Here is a 25,024-nt window from a genome sequence, read left to right as displayed (position 1 = left end):
TACACTCCGCTGCATCCATAGTAACGCCGCTCACTAATCTGCCATCACCTCCATACGTGTCCTCTATATGCCATGGTGGTTTGTTAGAGCGCATGCTCATTAGCTGACGCAGCAACACACATAAAAGTACCAACATATGAATGTAATAAATTTTAAAATGCATTCTGCTTAATTAATATTATTATCTTTGCAATAAATGTGTAATCTAAGTAATTTTTTTTCATGTCTGTAACTAATCAGATTACTTAATTTTTAAAAGTTACACGTTACATTACTGCGTTACCGCAAAGTGTAATAAGACTACAGTAAATCGTTATACCCAACACTGGACAGGAGTCACTAAATGTGCGGGTTGCTGTTCTAACTGTACCTCGTCTCGCTCAGTTCTGGGATTCATTGGCTGAAATTCTGGTGCCCCAGCTCTAAGATCCCTGTGTGGCTCAGGTAGAGTAGGATGGAGTCTGACTGTTTTCCTTTCATACACAGGTAATGGTCATCTGTAGAATCATTAGAATCATGTTCAGTTGTGTCTTTGTTTCTTGGCTGATATTGTCTCTTTCCTTTTGATTTCAGTGGTCCACAAAAGTTTTGTCCATTGTTTTGAAGTGGCAAGTCATTTACAGGTAAGAGTAGGTTACGGTGCAGCACATGGAGAGTTCGGTCACCTATTTCTGCTTGAGCTCGATATACAGGTCCATCTCCCTCTCTTTCCACAACAAGGTGAACCTTCTACTCCCAGTAAGTGTGGAGTTTGCCTGGCCTGCCTTGCTCAGAGAGGTTGCGGACAAGCACATGATCACCTGGCTGTAGCAAAATTCCTTTGACACCATGATCTTTGTATATTTTTTCTTTTGCAGAACACTTTTTACTATTTTCTGAAGCGATCTTGAATGCCTCCTGCATCATAGAAGCCCATTTCTGTGCATACACTTGTCGTGTATGTGCATTTTGCTTAGGTTCGAGGTCAAAGAGCAAGTCAATAGTTAACCATGGGGCTCTACCAAAGAGGAGAAAAAATGGAGAGTTGCCCATCACCTCATGCCTTGTACAATAGTAAGAGTGGACTATATGTAGTAGATGATCTTTCCTCTGACTTACAGTATTTCTCTTTGGCAGAGTACAGAGCATCTCAGGAAGAGTTCTATTTATGTGCTTAATGGGATTCCCTTATGGGTGGTAGAGGGTGGTTCGAGAATGAGAAATTCCAGCCAGCTGTTGGAGTCTCTGGAACAAGCTTTCCTCAAACTCCCAGCCCTGATTATGGTGGAGCATTTGAGGGTACCTAAAGCCTGGAATTAAGTCATAAAATATATTCTCTGCTGCATTCTTGCCTGACTAGTTCCTAGTTGGATAGGCTTGTGTGAAGTGAGTAAAGTGATCTATTAAACTATGATGTATTCATAGCTCATTATACTTGGTTCAAGATAAAACTAATCAACAGAGAGAAGTTCAAAGGGGACACTTGTGGTGATGTAGCCCATTGGTGCTTTCTCTGGGACAGTGGAACTCTTCTGTTTAATGTTTGGGGACTGGTGGATTACGTAGTCCTGATGCATGAAAGGCCAATAAAACCTCTGCCTTGCCAGGTGAGTGACTTTGTCAGCACCGATATGTCCCATGTCATCATGCAGGTGTTTAAGCACAACTGTCTTAAGTGAAGTGGGCATAAGCAGATGCTTGTGTTGTCCTGTCTGCCTGTTCAGAATTCCGTTGTCAAGTATAAGTCTGTTCCACTCATGTATTAGTCTTTGTGTGTTCAGTCCCGTTTGTGTCTTGTCTTTGTCATTAGGATTCCAGTCCCTCTTGTTCTGTGTGATTACTTCACAGATAGACTCATCTTCTTTCTGGGCAGTTCTAATGTCTTCTTTGATGAACATGAGTGTGTTGTTAGGAAGTGAGTCGTCATCAATTGAATTTAACTGGAGGGCTGCTACCCATGGCACATCCTCATCTCTGCTAGCTTTGTCACCCTGCCATATGGCAGAGACAATATCGATATCAGAGAATTCACTGATGTGGTCCTGAAGCTTGATACCGTGACAGGGTGTCAGCATCTGTATTTGTCTTGCCAGGCCTGTACTTGAAAGTAAAATGGAAGTCAGCCAACTCACCCAAACAGCAGTGCCCAATAGCATTTAATTTGGCTGTGCTCAAAACATAGATAAAGGGGTTATTGTCTGTAAACAGGGTGAACGTGGGGGCATAGTAAAGGTAATTGCAGAATTTATAGCAGATTATCCCACTTTAAGGCAAGGAACTCAAGCTTACTAGAATGAAGGTGATAATTCTTCTCAGCAGGCGTGAGCGTCCTAGAGCCATAAGTGATAACACAAAGTTTACCTCCCTGTTCCTGATAGAGTACAGCCCCCAACTGGCAACTGGCCTTCTTTTGCACCTTTCTTTGTGGACTTTTTCTTAATGGGTCTCTCACTGGAATCTGCAGCACTTTCCTGGAGCTTAAAGAGGGGGCAGGCTATTCTAGAAAAGTCATAAATAAAGGAATGATAGTAGACCAAGAAACCAAGCAGAGCTCTGACTTCACTAACATTCTTTGGTTTCCTCTCCTTTAAATACAGGACAGCTTCCAAGTCCTTGGGATCTACCTGGACACCTTCACTCGTCTCCAAGTGGCCTACATATCTTACTTGATGCTTGAATACTTCACACATCTTTGGGTTTAATTTGACACCAAGCTCTCTTAAGCAACGGAACACTTTTCTCAAGTCTCTACCGCATTCGTGAAATATTTTTTGAAAGTAAAATATGCCATCTAGGTAAGGAGATCAACATTCAGCACACCTTCCATACACCTTTGGAAAGCTGCCGGGGTGTTGGAAAGGCCAAAGGGAAGACGGATCCATTCATACAGCCCCAAGGCATGCTAAAAGCTATCATGTGTCTGGAGCTCTCCTCAGCAAAGCCTTGGTGGTACATACTGCCTTGGTCAAGTATGGCGTACTGTACACAATAAAACTCAAACACAATGCAATAGCGTTACAGATGCGCAAGTGATAAAGGATACTCAATTTGTCTGAGCACAAGCAGGTAGGTAGAAATAATCCACTTTTTTAACTTTTATTTGCATTTGCAACAATAACAGTATATAGACAAAACAAAGGCAATTTTGTTTGTACAATACAACATATTAGAAAGAACAAAATTCTTTGAATCTTGAAAATCAGCATCTGTCTTGGTATAACAGTAGCCATCTTGATTTGTCACCTCTGGATGACACTAAAAACAGAAACCTTCCCTTCACAGCTTTTATCATGCGTCTCCATTACAGCGTTCCTCCAGCAGTTAAATGTTGTGGTGTTTTTGCATTTGTTATTCTTCTGTTTCAATTTCTTTTCCTTCTCCTTCTTCTATTTTATGGCGGTTGGGAAAATAAGCTTAACATGCATTACCTCCTCCAACTGAATGATCGTGACGTTCAGAGAAAGAGCTTTGAAGCATTCAGCTCTGGCCTGTTGAAATTCTATGGTTATAGTGCCCCTTAGTGGTTTAGAGTTGCTAATGACCCATTCACTCAGTAATTGTGGTGGGAAAAAGCCTACTCTTTTTGGAAACCTACTATATGTGCGGTATACAAGAAGAGTGCTTATGACTCACGATTGCTGCTGCTGTGTGTGTGTGCGTTCAAAATACCTGTCTCAAGATTCATTATATTTATTTAACTAGCAATGTTTGGTCTACTGGCTATAATAATACCTGAAGAAGCGTGGCTGTGTATAAAAATATAAGGAATTTTGCAATCTACGCTGGTGTGTGAGACGTATATTCTCTTTTCTATACATTTGACTGTTTTTGGCACCTGCATGCAACCATCCAGGTGTCCGAGTCATGTTTATTTGATCTCTCTAAATATTTAAAAATGTTTTGTTGTTGTTGTCATATGTGCGCTTTGTATTCGGTCTGCACTCACTTACATCACTGAAGTCTGGACTCAAAGGAGAACTGCAAGGGCGTAGGCTGCCATCTGGAACAGGGCCACTGTCAATTTTACTGAATGTGCATTGGACTGTGCATTCTCTCTAGCACTGATAAGTTCCTGAAAGAGTTCAGTTACATTTTTGTCTCTAATGTGAGCGTGCAAGAATCTCATTAACCCATTAATTATCTTAAGGACAGTTCTGATAATATCAGACTCAGAAACCCTCTTGCAAACATTCATCAATTTGCTCACAGAGACAGTTAAATGACATGTCAGAACCTGCATCCAAAATTTGACCGCCATTTAACTTAAATTCTCTGTGTGGTAACAGAGATGCAACATCAGTCACTCTCATCACCTGCTTGTTAAAATTTGAGGAAGAACTCATCCTACATAGTGCAGTACCACTTGCACCCGTAAGGCTGGTCATGGCTGGCGTTGATGTGGCGACATCCACGGCAAGCATATGAATGTCTCAGTCCTTTGAGGATATGCTTTTGTGAGCGACCGTGGAGGATGTGTGTGTGTGAATGTCTTTGTCCAAGGATGAGGGGGTGTATGAATGTCTATAGAAGGGATGTGTGCATCATCGGAGGCTGGTGCTTTTTTCCGTAGAAGAGGTGCAGCCTCATCAGTGTTAGCATTTCTTGCATCTGGAACATGTGACTGGTCACCAAGCAGGTCATAGAGGAGGAGGAGTTGACTCATGCCTTCACCTTCCATGGCTTTTAACTTCTCACTTCGGATGTAATCAACAATCAGGTTGTAGAGTTCTGGTTTACTCAGACCTGCGACATCTTGACCAAGAGACATCTTGAAGTCTCTTAACCATCCTCAATCAAACATGCAACGGTCTGCAGCTGACTAAAACTCAGAGTTGAAAGTCTTTTTTGAATCTGGAACATCAGCATCCGTCTTGGGATAACAGTAGCCATCATGACTTGTCACTCTCCAGATGATGTTCAATACAGCAGGCCTTCCTTCCCAGCTTTTATTATGCATCTCCACACATTTGACTGTTTTTGGCACCTGCATGCAACCATCCAGGTGTCCGAGTCATGTTTGTTTGATCTCTAAATATAAGAATGGCCATCAAAGAAAAGTAATAATACTCATCTCCTCAAAAATTGCAGTATAAGTTATGCACATAAGATTAATACTAGGTTTAATAATGCTGCATTCCAGATGAAGTCAGATGTGGGAATACCCGAGTTGAAATGTCCCACTACCAAACTCAATACGTTACAGTCAATGACACATCACATTCACATGTACACATTCCAAATAAAAAAATAAAAAAATAAATAAAAAAATGCACACCCTGCATTACAAACTGGATAAATCAGCCTCCGAAGGGCAATTCGAAGGAAGAACAATCATGACAGTCATGCTGTTAGATTGCTTCAAAATTAATTTCTAATATAAAATGGCTTAAAAAGTGAGTTCCAAATGAGTTCCAATGTTCTCACAGGTGATGGTAAAGACTTCAAAGTGAAGAGACCTTATTCACAGTAGTGCCCTCTTTGATTTTTGACATGAATGAAAACGAAGCTCTCTTTAATGACATGCACTGTATAAAGCTATCAAAAAGCTCCAAGATCACATCTTATTTTCCAAAACTCATGCTGTCTGGAGATTTTTGTCTACTGAAATTTCTTGGAAAGATATATTTTCAATGTTTCTTCAGCGGAATGATCCAAAAACAACCCATGTACAGCCTATCCCTCACAGCCTCATCATAATTCCTGCCAAAAATCAAAGATGGCGCTGCTGCGAATAAGGTATATCGGGCATAGGAAAGATCACTTCTGAATGGAATGCACCCACAGACTTCCAGATGATAGCCAGCTGGCTATTCATGAGCAAAATTGGTGAATAGGTGAAATGCAATGAACCTTTATATCATATTGAGTATTTATTTTATATTGCATGTTCACACATTTCATGCATTGAAAATACTTAAAAGTATGTAAACTCCACATTATTGGTCAAATGATGCTTCTCGCTGAAGTCAGGATTGATCGATCTACTCCAACTTTACAAGTCAGATGTCTGACTTTGCTTAGCATTCCACTCATTATTTTCAAGTAGGAGATGTGAAAATTCCAAGTTGTATAAAAAGCAGCATAATACTTATATTAGGGTTAGGGGTTTGTTCAAAGCAAGTTTAAACAATAGTAATAGCGATGCTGGACTTCATAAACAATTCTAATAAAACTTCTTATATCTTGCTTATGGAAATGCAGAATTTTGACTTTTTTTTGTTATGACAGTAACAAACTTAAAAAATAAATATGAACAATGTCAGCATTTGTTTAACACTTGTAGCACATGTAAACTTTCAATAGAGCCGCCACTTTGCTTCAAAGTGTTTAATCAGCCGGTTCTGTGTAAATGGACACATTTAATGCTCAGAATGAAGCTTTTATGAGAGCAAGAACAAAACACAAGTGTCTCTGCCTCCTTTTCAAGTTTCTCCTCGCCTTATTAAAGTGTGAGAGTGAATGATAACCTGTCCGTTATTGAAATAATCAGAAGGAACCTGAGCGGCTCGACTGATTCCACCTGCCGTATCAACGCCAGCACACCCCCTCACCATTCAAAAGCTGTAATTGAATGAGTCTTTGTCATTATTGTGATTAATCATATTAATTTGTACTAATTAAGAGATGGTTTGAAGTGATGACAATTAGATTAATGAAATTAGTTTTAACTTTCTGCACCCCCCTCCCTCTGCTTGCTCTATAACTTATATCAAAGAAGGGAAATCATAGCACAACTGTTATGAAACAGTCAGCAATCTGGATTTTGGGACTAATTGAATGTCCGATTTTATTAATGATGAAATTTGTAAAAGTCCTTGGGGGGAATATTAACGCAGATTCAGTGTTGGGGGGAGGGGGGAATTAATTAAAATTCCCAGAGACACTCGTCAAATTAAAGGCCCAGACCACCACAACCTCAGAATTCAGAGTTTGGCGTGATGTTTGGTATTTTACCCTTGTTCATGTTCTCTTTTCTGTTTGGGATTTTTAGTCAAATGTACACACAATTTAGCTTACTAATTAATAAATAACCAGTACTATAGTATTTTTGTATATTTAGCTTTATTTATTAAAATCCAAGTCACATCAAAGTCTCATCACATTTATGCATTTTTACATTGCTTCAAAAATAATAAGTGCAATAGAGTAAAAAACATATTTGGTTCCACTTTAAATTACTGTAATTGAGGGGCCTGTGTAGCTCAGCGAGTATTGACGCTGACTACCACCCCTGGAGTCGCAAGTTCGAATCCAGGGCATGCTGAGTGACTCCAGCCAGGTCTCCAAAGCAACCATATTGGCCCGGTTGCTAGAGAGGGTAGAGTCACATGGGGTAACCTCCTCGTGGTCGCGATTAGCGGTTCTCGCTCTCAATGGGGCGCGTGGTAAGTTGTGTGTGGATTGTGGAGAGTAGCATGAGCCTCCACATGCTGCGAGTCTCTGTGGTGTCATGCACAGCGGAGGCAACTGAGACTTGTCCTCTGCCACCCGGATTGAGGTGAGTAACCGCGCCACCACGAGGACCTACTAAGTAGTGGGAATTGGGCATTCCAAATTGGGAGAAAAGGGGGGGAAAAAATACTGTAGGGGTACCGCTTTAAATTAAGTTTCTTACTATTTACTTACATTATAAAAATTAAGCATTTGATACAATGTAATTACTGTATTGTGTTGTAATTACATACAGGTACTTTAAATGTAAGTACAATGTAACAACACAGTAAAAGAACATTGTATTAAATAGTGGTCGACCGATATATCGCTGAGCTGGTATTTTTTTAATTGTCGGCATCGGCTAATACATTTTCCTGTTTGGCCGATTCGTTTCTGAAGCCGTGAAGGCTGCGAGAATCACCTGCTTGCATTTGAAGGAGCCGTTTGAGAGACGTATAAATGACCAAAGTTATGTGCCATCAGAACCATGAAAGATGTGCAGGAGATCATGATGTTTGTGTGTTTCATTCTCTCTCTCTCTCTCTCTCTCTCTCTCTTCTCAACTGTTTTGTGTAACTTTAAACTGTTATGTTTAAAGTATAAATGGTATAAACAGGGTTCGTAGAGTGAAATTCAAGCACTTTTCAAGCATTTTCAAGGCACCTTAATCTTCTTTTTAAGCACCTCAAAGTTTTAAACATTATCCAATTCTAAATTTTATGTTACAAAAATGCAATGATCAAAAAAGCATCCTCTGTGATTTCAAACATTGCTAAATCTATAAAAATGAAAGTTTCAAAAATTAATTTAAACTTACAGACAGCTAAGACTGGAATCTTTAATATGATTACAACCAAAGTCTTGCATTAACACACAGATATAGTACGCAACACCGGTTATCTATAGGGCTTGAATTACCATGGGGGGAAACAAATCCTGGTTACTGTAGTTACTTATTCATTTCCATGTGGAAAATGAAAAGAAATATCAAATAGATCTGGCTATTTTTAAAGAACATTTGTGTGCGCACTGTGTGTGTGTGCGTGTGTGTGTTTGTTTTCTCTTCGAATAAAAGCAAAAATTCTTCAACTGATATTTTGTCCCCAGCTATTTGAATAAAGGCTTAAAGAAGACTGCTTTGAAAAATACAAGTTATTTAGTGACAAGATATGAGATGCATGTGGAATCTCACCTCTAAACATGCACATCTACTGCAAAAAGATGTATTTAGTTTGATGGGATTGTTTTCCCCCACACCAGTATAAGACGTGACTGCAATTATCAGACTGATTTATAGAATATTATGTCATTATAAATATTATGAGAGATTTCAGCTGTTCTGAAAGCTAAAATATGTAAGGGATAATTGTACACCCAGGCTGGGACACACATTCAACAAAGCCTTTGAACATGTAACAGTCATCAGCAAAACAGGGTTTCTATAAGTTTTATTTTTTCAATTAACATTTTTATTGATTCATAGACATATAACAAATAAAAAACACAACATATATATACATTGAATCAACATTTAACATTTAACCCCCCCGATACCCCTCCCCCTCCCCAATCACACACACACACACAAAAAAAGAAAAAAAAAAAAGATACATGAAAATATAATAATCATATATAATTAAAACTAAACAACTCTCTCCACAGCTCCTCCCCGAGAGTCCCCCATAAACATGAAGTAATTTCCCCACTTCCTATCAAACAAATTCCGAACCCCCAACCTTCTGCTTGACATCTCCTCGAAAGCAGCCACCCTCCCCATCTCTGACACCACTCCGGAAATGAGGGCACTCCATCCCCTTAAAATAATTTGACTGCCAATCATAATACTGGTTAGAACCCAATTTTTTATGTGTTTATCGCCCAAATTTATGACCGCCCCATCGCCCAAAATACAAAGTAAAAATTTAGTGCCTAAAACGTCACATATAAAACTCTGAACCTTCAACCAAAATTCTTGGATCTTAACACACCCCCAAAAAACATGGGTTGTGTCTCCATCTTCTGATTGACATCGCCAGCAGGTGGGTGTGTCTTTAAGACCAAGCCTATACAATCTAGAGGGAGTCCGATACCCTTGCATCTCTAGATACAGACTTGACATTTTTTAGAATCCTAGCCCACACTCCTTCCTCCAATACCAAGTTTAATTCCTCTCCCATAATCTCTCGATAGAAGTTAAAGCTCCATCCTCCAGACTCTGAATTAACAGGGAGTAATACACTGATGCCTCATGACCTTTTCCAAAAGCAGTAATCACCTCTCCTAGAGTGTCTGCCACTTTAGGGGGTGTGTGCTACTCCCAAAAACAATATAGAGCAGGTGGCACAGCTGTAAATACCTATAGAACTGAGATCTGGAATTCCAAAATGTTGAACCAAATTTTCAAAAGATCTCAACACTCCACTCTCATATAGGTCACCGAGTGTAGTAACCCCCTCACAATCCACTCTGACCAGCAGAAAGGGGACTTAATTTAGGGTTCAGCCATATGCTTGAGGCAACATTTAAACAAATGTCCGAATTTAACACTCTGGACACTTTTGTCCATATCGAGTGCAAATGCGAGATAACGGGGTGTAACTTCTCCGATTAGTTTGATAGACAGGCTTTGCAATGGCGAAATAGGGGCAAGATCTTCATGTTCAATACAAAACCAGGGAGGGGCTCTCTCAGGTGGAAGCGATCAGTGAGCCAAATGTCTGAGACCGAATGCATTATAATAAAACAAAATCTTGGGTAGGCCTAGCCCACCTTTGTCAATGTAACTTATTAAAATGTAATCTAGGATGCTTACCATTCCAAATGAAGTACTTCACTATGCTATCAAATTGCTTGAAATAAGAGAGGGGGACATCTACAGGGAGAGATTGTAGCAGGTAGTTCAATTTTGGAATACAATTAATTTTAATTACATTAACCTTCCCAATCATAGATAAATGTAATGAAGCCCACCTGCCCACATCGCTCGAAAACCTTTTTATTAAGGAGTCAAAATTAACTATAACTAAATCAGACAAATTTGCTGGGAATAAAATGCCCAAATACTTAACGCCCTGTTTGGGCCACTGGAAGGTACCCGACTGGAAAGCCATTTCTGGACGCTGTCAGAGCCAAAGCTTCGGATTTAGACCAATTGACTCTGTATCCTGAGAACTTAGAAAAGGAATTAATAATTCTGTTGAGGCAAGGCATAGATCTAATGGGGTCGGAGACGAATAATAAGATATCATCTGCGTAAAGCAAAAGCTTATGTGCCATAGCTCCCGCCACCACCCCTGTAAAATCATCTTCCTTTCTTATTGTGGCTGCTAATGGTTCCAGGGCAAGACAGAACAATAATGGGGAAAGAGGGCAACCCTGCTGGGTGCCCCTATTCAGAGTAAAATAATCTGAAATTAATTCATTTGTTTGTACCGCCACTACCAGGTGTCTATAAAGTAACTTAATCCATCCAATAAAAGTATTACGAACCCGTATATTTCCAAAATCTTCAAAAGATAATCCCATTCTACCATATCAAACACCTTTTCCGCATCAAGTAAGATGGCAGCGACCGGAGTCTGATCATTCGCCAATGACCACATGATATTGATGAAATGCCTAATGTTATCAGAAGAGCTACGCCCCGAATAAACACCACCTGATCTATATGTATAAGAGATGTCATAACTTTACTTAATCGGTTAGCCAGAATTTTTGACAATATTTTTACGTCTAGCTGGTTCAGGGAAATTGGATGGTAACTCTTACACTCGCTTGGATCTTTGTCCTTTTTAAGAATCAGACTTGTGTCATTGTTGGCGGAAGCTTTCCATTCTTTAATGATTCTGTATGAACTTCTAACAAAAGTGGAGCCAGTTCTGTAGCATAAGATATAAAAAATTAAGTGGCAAAGCCGTCTGGCCTCGGAGACTTGCCTGCAGGCAAGGCCTTAATTACCTCGCCAAGCTCCTCCAAGGTTATCTCAGAATCAAGAGAATTTTTTGCTCAGCCATCAGTTTAGGGAGTTCTATTGGTTCCACAAAATTTCTAATATCTTCATCAGTAGATGAAGACATGGAGCTATAGAGATGAAGATAGAACTCATTGCATTATTCTCTCAAGCATTATTAATATCAATGGCCGAGGTAAATATTTCACTACCAGCAGATTTCACTGAGGAAAAAGACTATATATCTAGCCAAATTTTCCTGCATTTTCTCTCGACTCAAAGTATGACTGTCTTACCCTGAATAGCCAAAACTCCACCTTCCGCAACAAAATAGTGTTATATCTGTATTTCAATCGGGTCACTTCTCTGAGGCCATCAGACAACATTCGGCGCTTCAGCTCTGCCTCAGCACTTTTAATATTCCCTTCCAACTCCATGAGTTCTCGTGCTTTGGATTTTTGATGAATGAGGCATACTGTGTGATCCTACCCCTAAGGACTGCTTTAAGTGCCTCCCAAGCCACGCCCACAGAGAATACTGAGGACCAGTTGATCTCCATATAAACATTGATTTTGGCCTTAACATTTGTTGGAATTCAGGACTTTGCAACTAAACTCTAAACTCACCAGGGCATGATCTGAGACTAAGATGTTTCTAATTGAGCAATCCACAACAGATGAAATGAGGGACTTAGATATATATATATTATAGAATAAATCTTATGGACTGAAGAAAAAAATGTATAGTCCCTACCAGATGGGTTCAAAAGTCTCCAAATATCTAAATATAAGAAGATTTTTACACATCCTGTAAAGCATCAATGTTGCACTAGTGGGCTTACACACTTTTGCTTCACTATGATCAAGGACTGAGTCCATCAAATGATTAAAGTCACCTCCCAATATTATATCATGAGGGGTGCCAGCGGCTTGCAACATCCCTTCAAGATCTATAAAAAAGCCCTGATCATCAGTGTTAGGTGTGTAAATATTAGCCAAAAACAACCTTTGCCCCTGAATTTCTGCTGAAACAATAATGACTCTTCCTAATTTATCTTTAATCTGTTTGAGACATTTGAATTGTAGATGTTTACTTATCAATGTAATGACTCCCCTGCTCTTACTTGAGCCAGCACTAAAGAAAACATGTCTGTAACAGATCTCTTAGCTCAGGCAATGGAGAAGTCAGGAGACAACGAAGCAGGTTCAAGGTCAGTCCTTTTATTCTCTCTTAAACACAATCAACGGTAACCGTCGATAATAAAGAAAAATGTTTTAAATAAATGAAAAACACTCTAGCTAACACTCTTTCGGTTCAGGGCTGTCGTGCTTCCTGGTCACTCTCTCTCTCTCTCTCTGATGCTCTGGCATGCCTTTTCAAGTCTCCCTCCGCCATCACTATAATGAGAGACAGGTGTTAGAGATAATTATGAACCAGGTGACGAGCTTTACCTCTCTCTCTCCCGCAGACCGACACATGACCTCGCCCCTCATGCCACAATGTCCACCCCATATCTTCCCAAATTGTTCAGCTTCCTGCGGGGAAAGATGCATTTCTTGAAGAAACACTATATCATATTTCTTACCTTTAAGAAAAGTAATAACCTTCCTTCTTTTTATGGGGTGCCCCAACCCATTCACATTCCACATGGAGAGAGACAGTCCACTCGTATTAACATTTCACATTTTGACATATGAGAAAACCGGCGTCCATCCCTCTAAACTCAAACAGTCCACGTGCACCTACGAGAGTCTCCGTGACAATTTTGCTGTCGGATTGCTCAAGTCCGGTGCTTCTATACAAATTTTGTGAGTCAGAATTACACAACAAAAGATAATCTATAAAACAAATTCCAGCCAATAGGCAGAATAAGCACAAAGAACGTGTAGATTCATCCACATAACTGTCCCAGAGGTGTGTTCCTCAACAAAACAAGGTCCAGTCGCTAGCGGAACCAAAAAAAAAAAAAAAAAAAAAAAATCACTGTAATGATTTGCAAGAAATATTCCACAAAACAAACACTAGGAAGGCATAAGCACAAGGAACGTGCAGATCCATCCATAAACTGTCCTGAAGGAGTGTTATTCCACAAAACAAACTCCAGCCACTAGGCAGAACAACACAAAAAGAAACAAAAAAGGCACTCAGCTTCCTCGGACAGTCAAGAGAATGTTCAGTGAGTCAGGCCCACTCGGCTGCATCGAAAGCATCACACAATGACGCACTCATTACATTGACTTTATGAAGGACATCGCTTGCTGTGGGCATATAAATAATTTGCGGCCATCTTTAGTATCTATTCTCAATTTGGCTGGGAACATCAGTGCAAAATTGACCTTCCGTTGATGTTAGAGTTTCTTGCATTCCTTAAATCAATCACGGTTCTCTCTTGTCGAGTTTGCAAAGTCTGAGAACAAGAAAATGCTGTGGTTCTTCTAAGAAAGCCTTCCTTTACTCCTCGTCTCGTGTAACACGAGATTTTTATTGGATGATCTCAGATATTTGGCCAGAATTGATTGGGGCCTGTCTCCCTCAGCGGCCTTGTCAGGGGGTATCAGCTTGAGCATGTAAGTGTCTTTTAACGTCTCCAGAGCCTGAGGATTTTGAATTCTTTGACATATTGTCTTCATAGAACAGTTATGGAACAGGGTGTATTGAATCTCACCGGTTTATGAAAGTATTAAGTATTAAAACTTGCAAAGTGTGCAGAGCTTGCCGTTCACACGTCCGAACCTTGCATGGCGCCACGTGACTCTCCGGGTTTCTGCAAGTTTAAAATAATCAAGTCATGTTTTTCACTTAATGAGTTCAAGGAAGAATAATATTCATCATAAATATAGGCTTACATTTGTGTTAATCAAATTATAATTGGTAAATGTACCAACATATCAATACATAGCTGATGAATAAGCAACAATATTTAACTACAAATTATACTAAATGACTTTTTCTAAAACGTCATGCAGGGATGTCTGTGATAACTTTAAAGAGATTTTATAAGCAAACTGTAATATTATATTACTGTAATGTAATATTAAACGATTATTATTTGATTTTTTTGTAGTACAAAAGTAATATTTCTGTCATTATTTCATTACATTCACATAGCATTGGTCCTATTAAACCATCAAGCCTTTATTTTGTGGTAAACTGAAGACATTTGTATTTCTTGCTTAGTTTTTTATAAACATGCTCCTCATTTACAATATGGTAAAATGCCACCACCTCCCCTTCTTCATCCCAGCATCGCGTTATTACAAGAATGTTTGGAATTACGTGAAAATAAAGTGATTTCTTAGCACTTTGGGTTCTCAATGCATGTTATAAGAAAAACGCATCGCGCACTAATAGCGAACCAAACTTGGAACTGTCACAGTTATTCTCCGTTCTGTTCTATGGACTCTTATTTTGAATTGGTTTTGTGTCATCCTTCCTTAGTTTTCCCCAGACTACACTTCCCATAATGCACTGCCCTTATCACTGCCATCTGTTTCCAGTCCTCCTCACCTGTTCTCCATTCCCTCATCTGCGCCCGCTTTTATAAATTTTACATATTTGTTGTATTCATTCCTTGTCAGTTCTTAAAGTGTTATTTAGTTGGTTATGAATTGTTATGTTGTTATGTTTTGTATGATGTTCCATTCCAGCGTCCACTCCTGCGTATTTCCTAGATTAAGTCCAAGTCTGATATTTGTTCCTCTCCAGCATGTTTCCTTATTAAAGACTTGAAAGTTTCTCCTGCGTCTCCTCTCTTCCACTCCACGAACCAATGTTACAGAAGAACTGACCGAATAAATAGAGATACCGGCCATAAGAATCCTCCTCCTCGAACAAGGAGACTGCCCAGTTTAGGATCACGTGCATGAGTTTCTCCATCTAGCGAATTTGGTGCACTAAGATGACCACTCTCTGGTCGTTTTCTTCAGAGCTAGTATGAATATTGCACTAAAGGAACTGATGCCTCCGATGGGTCCTCACTGGACTCTGGCTGACTACATGGAGGTGGCTCTGGAACTCTGTGGCTCCCCCTTCACTGTAGGAAACGAGGATGAGGACCACTGCTTCACAGCCCCTTGCTCTAGGCCTTCCATGGCTCCTTGCTCCAAGCCGTCCACGGCTCCTTGCTCCAAGCCTTCCACGGCTCCTTACTCCAAGCCTTCCACGGCTCTTTGCTCCAAGCTTTCCACGGCTCCTTGCTCCAAGCCTTCCATGGCTCCTTGCTCCAAGCTTTCCACGGCTCCTTGCTCCAAGCCTTCCATGGCTCCTTGCTCCAAGCCTTCCACGGCTCCTTACTCCAAGCCTTCCACGGCTCTTTGCTCCAAGCCTTCCACGGCACTTTGCTCCAAGCCTTCCACGGCTCCTTACTCCAAGCCTTCCACGGCCTCTGTCTCCAAGCCTTCCACGGCTTCTGTCTCCAAACCTTTCATGGCCCCTGTCTCCAAGCCTTTTACGGCCCCTCTCTCCAAGGTAACTCCTCTCCATACATTTCCCCCGTACACTGTGAATTATGACAGGAACACCGGGCCACAACCAGCACCCACACCTTCCACGGTATATGAGCCAGTGCCCATGCCTGCCACGGTTAATGAGCCAGTGCCCATGCCTGCCACGGTTAATGAGCCAGAGCCCATGCCTGCCACGGTTTACGATCCAGCGCCAATGCTTGCCACAGTTTACAATCCAGCGCCAATGCAGGTAGCCTCCACCATCCCAGAGCCAATGCCTGTAGCCTTGACCATCCCAGAGCCAATGCCTGTAGCCTTGACCGTCCCAGAGCCAATGCCTGTAGCCTCGACCATCCCAGAGCCAATGCCTGTAGCCTCGACTGTCCCAGAGCCAATGCCTGTAGCCTCGCCCATCCCAGAGCCAATACTTATAGCCTTGACTGTCCCCGTAACCATGTTCCCTGCTGGTTGGAAGAGGAGGAGAAGGAAAAGGACACCTTCTCTCCAGTCGCTGCCAGTGCTCATGACCATGGAGGTCATTCCCCAGTCTCTGCCCATGTTCACGACCATGGAGGTTGTTCCCCAGTCTCTGCCAGTGCTCACGACCACGGAGGTCGATCCCCAGTCTCTACCTGTGCTTTCGACCATGGGAGTCAGTTCCCAGTCATCCATGGCTCCGCCCCTTGAGCCTTCCATGGCTCCGCCTCCCATGGCTCCGCCTTCCATGGCTTTGCCCCTCGAGCCTCCCATGGCTCCGCCTTCCATAGCTTTGCCCCTCGAGTCTCCCACGGCTCCACCTTCCATGGTTTTGCCCCTTGAGCCTCTCACGGCCCCGCCTTCCATGGCTTCGCCCCTCGAGCCTCTCGTGGCTCCACCTTCCATGGCTCCGCCTTCCATGGCTCCGCCCCTCGAGCCTCCCATGGCTCTGCCTTCCATGGCTTCGCCCCTCGAGCCTCTCACAGCTCCGCCTTTCACGACCCGCCTTCCATGTCTTCGCCCCTCGAGCCTCTCATGGCTCCGCCTCTTGAGCCTCCCATGGCTCCGCCTTCCATGGCTTCACCCCTCGAACCTCTCACGGCTCCGCCTTCCATGGCTTCGCCCCTCGAGCCTCTCACAGCTCTGCCCACTGAGTTTTCCACGGCACCGCCTGCCTTCGTCGAACCTCTCCAGGCTCCGCATGCCTTCATCGAGCCTCTCACGGCTCCGCCTTCCACGGCTCTGCCCTCTGAGTCTTTCACAGCTCCACCCTCTGAGTCTTCCATGGCTCCGCCCTCTGTGTCTCCCACAGCTCTGCCCTCAATCCCTGGATCTCCACCTCCTACAGCTCTGCCCATTCCACCACGGTCTCCATCTTCTAAACCTCATATCCCAACTCCTGCTGCTCCACCTATGTCAAGCCTCCCTTGGCTCCGCCTTCTGAATCTCCCACGACTCCACCATCAACCCCAGAAACTCCACCTCCTACAGTTCAGCCCGCTCCGCCACTATCTCCACCACCTGAGTCTCAAATCCCCGATCCACCTGTGGCTCCGCCAGCTCCACCTCCAATTCCTCCTCCACCTGTTCTCCATTCCCTCATCTGCACCTGCATGTATAAATACCCACCTGTTGTATTTATTCCTTGTCAGTTCTTAAAGTGCTATTTAGTTGGTTATGAATTGTTATGTTGTTATGTTTTGTATGATGTTCCACTCCAGCGTCCACTCCAGCATATTTCCTTGATTCATTCCAAGTCTGATATTTGTTCCTCTCCAGCGTGTTTCCTTATTAAAGACTTGAAAGTTTCTCCTGCTTCTCCTCTCCTTTACTCCACGAGCCAACGTTACAGGAACACCCCCGCGATGGATGGAGTTTGTGTGGGCAGTTCACTGTTTGTGAGCTGCTGAGACAATTGAAAACAGTGGCCATGCTGGACCATCTTAATCCAGACTATAAGTACAATTATTTAATGAAGTTGCAGCATTTTGGGGGGTTTAATAAGTCACACTGGGCCATATAGCGATTTCGATTTTATTTTGAATTATTTGAAATTGAATTATTTGTATTATATTCTCAATCACATTTAACATATTTAATTTATCACATACGTTTACCTACTTTTAAGTATTCATGCAATACTACATATTGATTGTAAATTATTCCAAAGTAAATTTAAGTTTTAACTAAATCTTTGTCTCAGTTTATAGGCTACCTTCAGAATAGCTGATAAGTGCTAATTAAAAGCCATTACTTCTGAAGCGGAGCTCTGTATCAGTTTGGCCAGTGCCGGCCCTGCTCCTCCGCATAGAGATATTTTATGTGTCTTCTTCCAGCCAACTGTCATTGAAACAGCACTCCGGCATGTGGAAGGAAGCAGGTAGCAGGAGATGCAGGTATAAATTCTTTGGCACCAATCTACCACAGTGGAGACGTGCAGTACTCCCGTGTGCACGTGACATCAAAGCAAGATGCGGAGCAGTGCACGTGTGTTCACGAGACACCACAGACATAATGATTATTTCAAATTCGAAACAATTTTAGATCTTTTCGAAATTCACAATATTGTTTTCTGTCCATGTGATCATAAATTAAATAACCAGTCAAACATCAAGATCTCTATGTGACTTTTTTATACACCATTTACAGGGTTCTTACAAGGTCCTTGAAGTGCTTAAATGTAGTAAAAGTATGAGAATACCCGAAAGATCACCTTGTTTTGTTGAAACAAAAGTGCTTGATATTAAAACTGATCATTTTGTCTGTGTAATTTGTGTCCATTGTAGATTCACGCACTCCACTTTCACTTTTTTTTTATCCCCTTTTCTCCCAATTTGGAATGCCCAATTCCCACTACTTAGTAGGTCCTCGTGGTGGCGCGGTTACTCACCTCAATCTGGGTGGCAGAGGACAAGTCTCAGTTGGCTCCGCTTTTGAGACCGCCATTCTGCGCATCTTATCACGTGACTCGTTGTGCATGACACCACGAAAACTCCGCATGTGGAGGCTCATGCTACCCTCCGCGATCCACGCACAACTTACCATGCACCTCTTTGAGAGCGAGAGCCACTAATCACGACCATGAGGAGGTTACCCCATGTGACTCTACCCTCCCTAGTAACCGGGCCAATTTGGTTGCTTAGGAGACCTGGCTGGAGTCACTCAGCACACCCTGGATTCGAACTTGCGACTCCAGGGGTGGTAGTCAGCGTCAATACACGCTGAGCTACCCAGGCCCCCCGAATAATGTGTCTTTTAATCTCCTTTCTGTTCTTTCAGTCAGTTGTTGATCAAAAAGTAAAAAGAAAAATTAATTCTAACCACACAAATACAGATGCGGTAAAGAAACTGAGTGACTCTTCACGTTAATGTATGATGATCACTTCTGTGACGCTCGCTGAACTGCTGGTACTGTATTATTAAAGAGAAGGGACTGTTTTAGTGCTTGTTATAAAAATGAATGTTAACTCAATGTAAATTGCACATATTACTTCAAACAGTGACAGCTCATGGCATTATTATATATGCACTTTCATTACATAATATTAATTGATAAAATGTAAAGAAATATTATTTTTAACCATTATGTTGTATTTCTTGGGCATGTTTTTTTCTTTTTTTTTTCTTAATCCAATTGGAATAAAATTCCTTGACTTTTTTCACATACGGTATGGTATTTGAAAACAAACACACACACAAAACGGACCATTTTCTTAAATTTTTTTGGGTTTTATTTTACTTTGTTACACTTGTTGCATTCCCGGTCAAAAATGACCGGCCATTGGAAATGAATGGATTAGACTACAAAATACAGAAATATTAAGTGTTCAGGAGCATTAAATCCTTTAGATGAGCAAATATGTGGATGTGTGTTTGTACACACAAAGTCCTCGGACATCTGCTCACACACCAAACACACACACACACACACATAATGTGTGCTGAGCACCCTTTTGTACATCTTCTTTCCATGTAAACTTTTTGAGGAATACTTCAAGATCTACTTCTCATATTATGTTGCGTTTGGCTCGTTGAATCGGGATAGCTGAATCAGGATAGTAAGTTGCGATATGTCATTGTCTATGTTATGTTTCAGAAATATTAAGGAAAATGTGACAAAAAGACACTCCTGTTTATTATATTTAAATGTGTCTGTGGGAATTTCATACATTAAAACTCCCTGCAGTTTGGCCTCTGAGTGAAATTTTTTTGCTCATTGCATTCTACAAATTAAGACCTTTCCAACTATATATAACACATGGCTATCTCATCTTTTTTTATGATTTTACAAACTCTGAATATAAACACATTTGCAAACGATAAGAACAAAACAGTTCTTATTTGTCAGCAAATTAAAAAGCGTTATTTAAGAGTTGATAGGATCAGTTATATGTATTGTAAAGTCCATATTCTAAGCTTTAAAATTACATCTATTTTGTTCAGATCAAGTAAGTGGTTATTAATGTATTATGTAATTATTATATATATATATTTGTTGTTTTCCGCAGGGTGTGCCCTCCACTAGTCCGGTATGAGCTCAGTTTAATAAAATCCTTCTATCAATATATATATATATATATATATATATATATATATATATATATATATATATATATATATATATATATATAAATATGTTCAATAAAGGAGTACAAACCTGTCATAATTCCTTAAAAGAAGTTAAAGATCGAATGCAATACTTTGTGATAATATATGCAATGTTAGAGATTTATTAACAATCTCAGTGGGATGGTGATTTTTGACCGGGAACACAAAATGTGTTGGCACAAAACGAACACAGCACAAAGGTTAAAAAGCTAAAATGTGATTATAATAATTAGATACTTTTACATACTATTTTATATGTACCTTGCAAAAAATCTGTTCCTGAGCTAATCTAGGGATAGAAACGAGTACAGCTGTCCCTTGCATGTTATAGAGGAGTTTTGTCATATTTTTCAAGAAATGCTTTGTTCATTTATACTGCTTGTCCTTTTCTGATAGAGAAAGAGAAACTGTTGTTATTTAAACTTTGAGCATTTATATGGTGTATTACAGAACTTTATTCTAATGAGAAATTATAATGTGCATTTTGCTAAAACACTTTTAAAAATAAACACAACTGGGGGGCCTGTATAGCTTAGCAAGTAAAGACGCTGACTACCACACCTGGAGTCACAAGTTCAAATCCAGGGTGTGCTGAGTGACTCCAGTCAGGCTTCCTAAGCAACCAATTGGCCCGGTTGCTAGGGTGGGTAGAGTCACATTGGGATAACCTCCTTGTGGTTGCTATAATGTGGTTCACTCTCGGTGGGGTGTGTGGTGAGTTGTGTGTGGATGCCGCGGAGAACAGCGTGAAGCTTCTACACACGTTAGTTCTCCGCGGTAATGCGCTCAACAAGCCACGTGATAAAATGTGCGGATTGACGGTCTCAGACACGGAGGCAACTGAGATTCGTCCTCCGCCACCTGGATTGAGTCACTACGCCACCACGAGGACTTAAAGCACATTGGGAATTGGGCATTTCAAATTGGGGAGAAAAAAATAAAAAAATAAACACAATTTTCTGTCATACTTTGTCATTTAAATGTTGTTATATTGAATCGAGATTATATCTAATCGTGAACCTCATATCGTACTTTGAACTGAATTGTAAGATAACCATATCGTCTTGATATGTTTGAATGTTTAAATAATTAAATGTTTGAACATTTGTTTAATTTTTTCTGTTAAAGTTTAATACATGTTTTTGACATTTTGCATATTATCATCAAATAAATTATATGCCATTTTGCTAAATGGACTACAATTAATAACATGATATGACGAAATGTTGACTTAATTTAAACAAAGACAAAAATTATGAAAAAAAAAAAATGTACATTGTGTAATGCTGTGGAAGTTTGTGTAACTCAGGTGTAATGATTGACACTTCCAGCAGCCGCTGACGCAGCATGTGCAGTGTGGTTAGGGAGGGTGGGAGTTGACATGCGCTTGGCCGCTCCTCCTCGTTTTGCATATTCACAGCGCTGTCGACTTCTCTGCAGGCCAGTTCACAATTAACAGCTGTTGAGATGTCAAATGCGACTCCGACCATGGCACATGCAAATATGTTTGTATTCTTACCTGCACCACAGAGTCACGGATGCATTTCACAGGTCGCGATCTCTGTCCTTCTGACTGTCTTCTGTTTGTACACACACTCACACACAAACAAACTTACTGAGACTGACAGACATGCACCTGCAATCTACAACACAGCATTCTGAACATAAACCCGATTCGAGCCGCAACCCATCCCTGGCACTCTGTCAGGTCCCCGGGCTCATGCTCAAGCACACATCTTCTGCATAAAGTCCATGCTGTCTGAAAAGGGGGAGAGGGGGCCGTATTAAAATGAGGCCTGGCGCCACTTGCTCCGTGTTGTGAGTGTGTGTGTGTTTGTCATGCTTGTTTAGCCAAAGTTGAAATGTAAATATGGACGGTGGAAGATCTCACTGGCGATATGCTGCTTGAAATTCTAATAAACAGGTTGCTGTCCACTTGTTATAAATGATGCCCATAAAACCAGGGTGATTCCGTTAACTGATAAAGTTGAGAAGTAATTGTTTGAGCTCGCACAAAATCATCAGATCAAAACAGGTGCAATCGTTTTAAAAATACAGAGACCGTATACAATAAAAAATACACAAAATATGATAAAGTGTTGGCTATGGGGCAGCTGGACTGGAGGTGAGGTGAGTATTAAAATAATATAAGCGTGTGAATTTGAGAGAAGATAGCATTATTGCATATATTTAGAGAAAGTGGGAGATGTATTTATGTTAAAATGAAGACGTTCTAAAGAGGCATCAAAGACGCAAGGTCACCCATGATTCAGAGTGCCAGTCCGACAGAGAATCAAAACTCCCTACCACAAACTTTCTGATCTTATGTTTGATATTCAGAATGCTCTGTTCAAAAACCTAGTGAGCTGCCTACCTAGAGAGCATTTTAAGGCATCATAGCTGTGTGGCCAACATATTTCGAAGGCAGCATCACATGGATCCTTCGCAGAGAAGATGGTGGACAATTAAAGAGAAATACTGATTATAAATATAGTTATAGTAACATTAAAAAGTACTGAAAAAAATTAGGGTTGATGATTTAATGTGTTAATTCAGTGCAAGTATTTATATGAAAAATAATATGCCCCCTGACCTATATGTAAATTCTTTGACAAACCTTAATGGTTTTGAGTTCCGCAGTCAGCAGGGGGCAATCAGCATGGCGCAGCTTGAGGCTGTATATCAGCGCGCATTGTCAAACTAACAAGAGCAGGCAGCAAGAAATTAATAAGGACCCTTTGACACACTTTTGCATTCAAAGATCGCTGGACAGAGCACAACAGAATGCAGGGATCTCGAGTCACATTTTTCAAAGTTTCAAACTACTTTTAACTTAAAACAGCATCCTAAACACATGACGTTTATGGCGCAACACACTGAAATACTGCGCAACCAAAGTGAGATGCATCAGTCTGACGAATGTGTACATCAGTATTTCATAGCGCAGATTGAAAACAGATTGAAGTCAAGAGTAGGCCAATAGTAGGCTTGATTTCAATGATATAGAAAAAAAAAATACACTGACTTTTAATGCCAGTTTTTTATGCATTACTTGTCTTCCACAATAATGTAATGTATTTGAATTATTATATTTATTGTTTATAATTTTAAGAATTATTGTATATTAAATTTGGAGGCCTTTCTCAACAAATATTGAGTGCGTTTACATGCACGTTCTTACACCGATTATGCTTAATAAGCTGACAACACGTGTGGTCATGTAAATACAATAAACGGTGTTCCTTTATCGGTGTAAGTTCATCAACGATGCAAGAATAAACTGGTCGACAAGGGTAGATTTTTGCCCATTCCGCCCATTTCGCGTGGCATGTAAACACCTTTACCGGTGTTCTCACTGGCTTATCTAATGTGTGCACATGTTGAGCGTATGTCTCTTCATGGTTTGACATTAAAAGCAGAGAATAAATCTCATGTAAACACGGTTTTCTTGCTCTCTCAGATATTTTAAATAAGCTGATTTTTGGGAGTAATCAGCATATTGGTGTGCTTGTAAACATGCTCATTGATATATGTGAATAATTCAATTAATTATTTAGCACATCACGTAAGTCATTTGATTGAAAAAATGTAAACAATTTACAGCCCTAAAAAACAATTTTAGCCAATATTTGTGATAGCTATGTATTTTCATGCTTATAAGCGTCTTGTTAGCTTAGCAACATGCTAACATCAAACTCTACTGTAATCAATTATGAGTTGAGTCAGAGAGATCCTCTGTTCAAATCCTCCTGGGAAGTTCGTACTTATGAGGTTGTAAATCATAAAATTGATGTGCTGTGCGTTCAAGAGATTTTAGTCTGAAAGAACCATCTCATTTTGCAATTTCATATTTCTTTCTCTCTTTTTCACTTACTAGCATAGACAGAAAGCATTTTTAGCGCAAATGTAACAAGATGAAGAGCAAAGCTATACATTAGGTGTGTTATTAATGCTTGCTATCTATATTATCATTCTTGTGTGACCACACTCTTACAAAAATCAAGAATTCATGGCAAATTTGCCACAAACTTGCCGCAAATTTGACATTGATGTTTTTCAAATGCAAATGTGCTTTGCGGTAAACTTTCAGCAAATTGTCCATTGTTGCCAAAGGTTTGCCAGAGGTTCACCACTACTGGTGAAGAGCTGCAAAATTCTGACAAACATTTGTGGCGAATCAAAAGATAATTTGCATGTGAAAATAACGAGCAGCAAACTTGTGGCAAATTTACGGCAAGTTTAGATTTGTTGTAAGGGCATATGATGATGGGAAATGTAGTTTTGTTGCAAATGCTTATAGCTGCATAAACCAGCTAAATGAGTATTATTTCCTGGCAAGTTCTATCATTATTCTTCATTAACAGTGCTAGAAATGCATACAAACTAAACTGCGCAGTCTAAATCCTCAAGTAAAACTGAATTATTACCTTTTACAATTTGCTTCCACCATGATTTTTAAATCGACAAAGCCCCCACTCAGAATGTCGGGGCTTGAAGAAAATTGCGTTGCCCACTTGTAATTACGTTCATGTGCAAATACCATATTTCCGAAATTATCTGAACGCACCAAGAGTTTAGCTCAGACGACCAAATTGGAATACCCAAAATGATGGGTGTACACTAAAAAATAAAA

This window comes from Myxocyprinus asiaticus, chromosome 17 (assembly GCF_019703515.2).
Source record: "Myxocyprinus asiaticus isolate MX2 ecotype Aquarium Trade chromosome 17, UBuf_Myxa_2, whole genome shotgun sequence".
In the NCBI taxonomy this organism is placed as follows: Eukaryota; Metazoa; Chordata; class Actinopteri; order Cypriniformes; family Catostomidae; genus Myxocyprinus; species Myxocyprinus asiaticus.
This window is presented reverse-complemented; position numbering follows the sequence as displayed.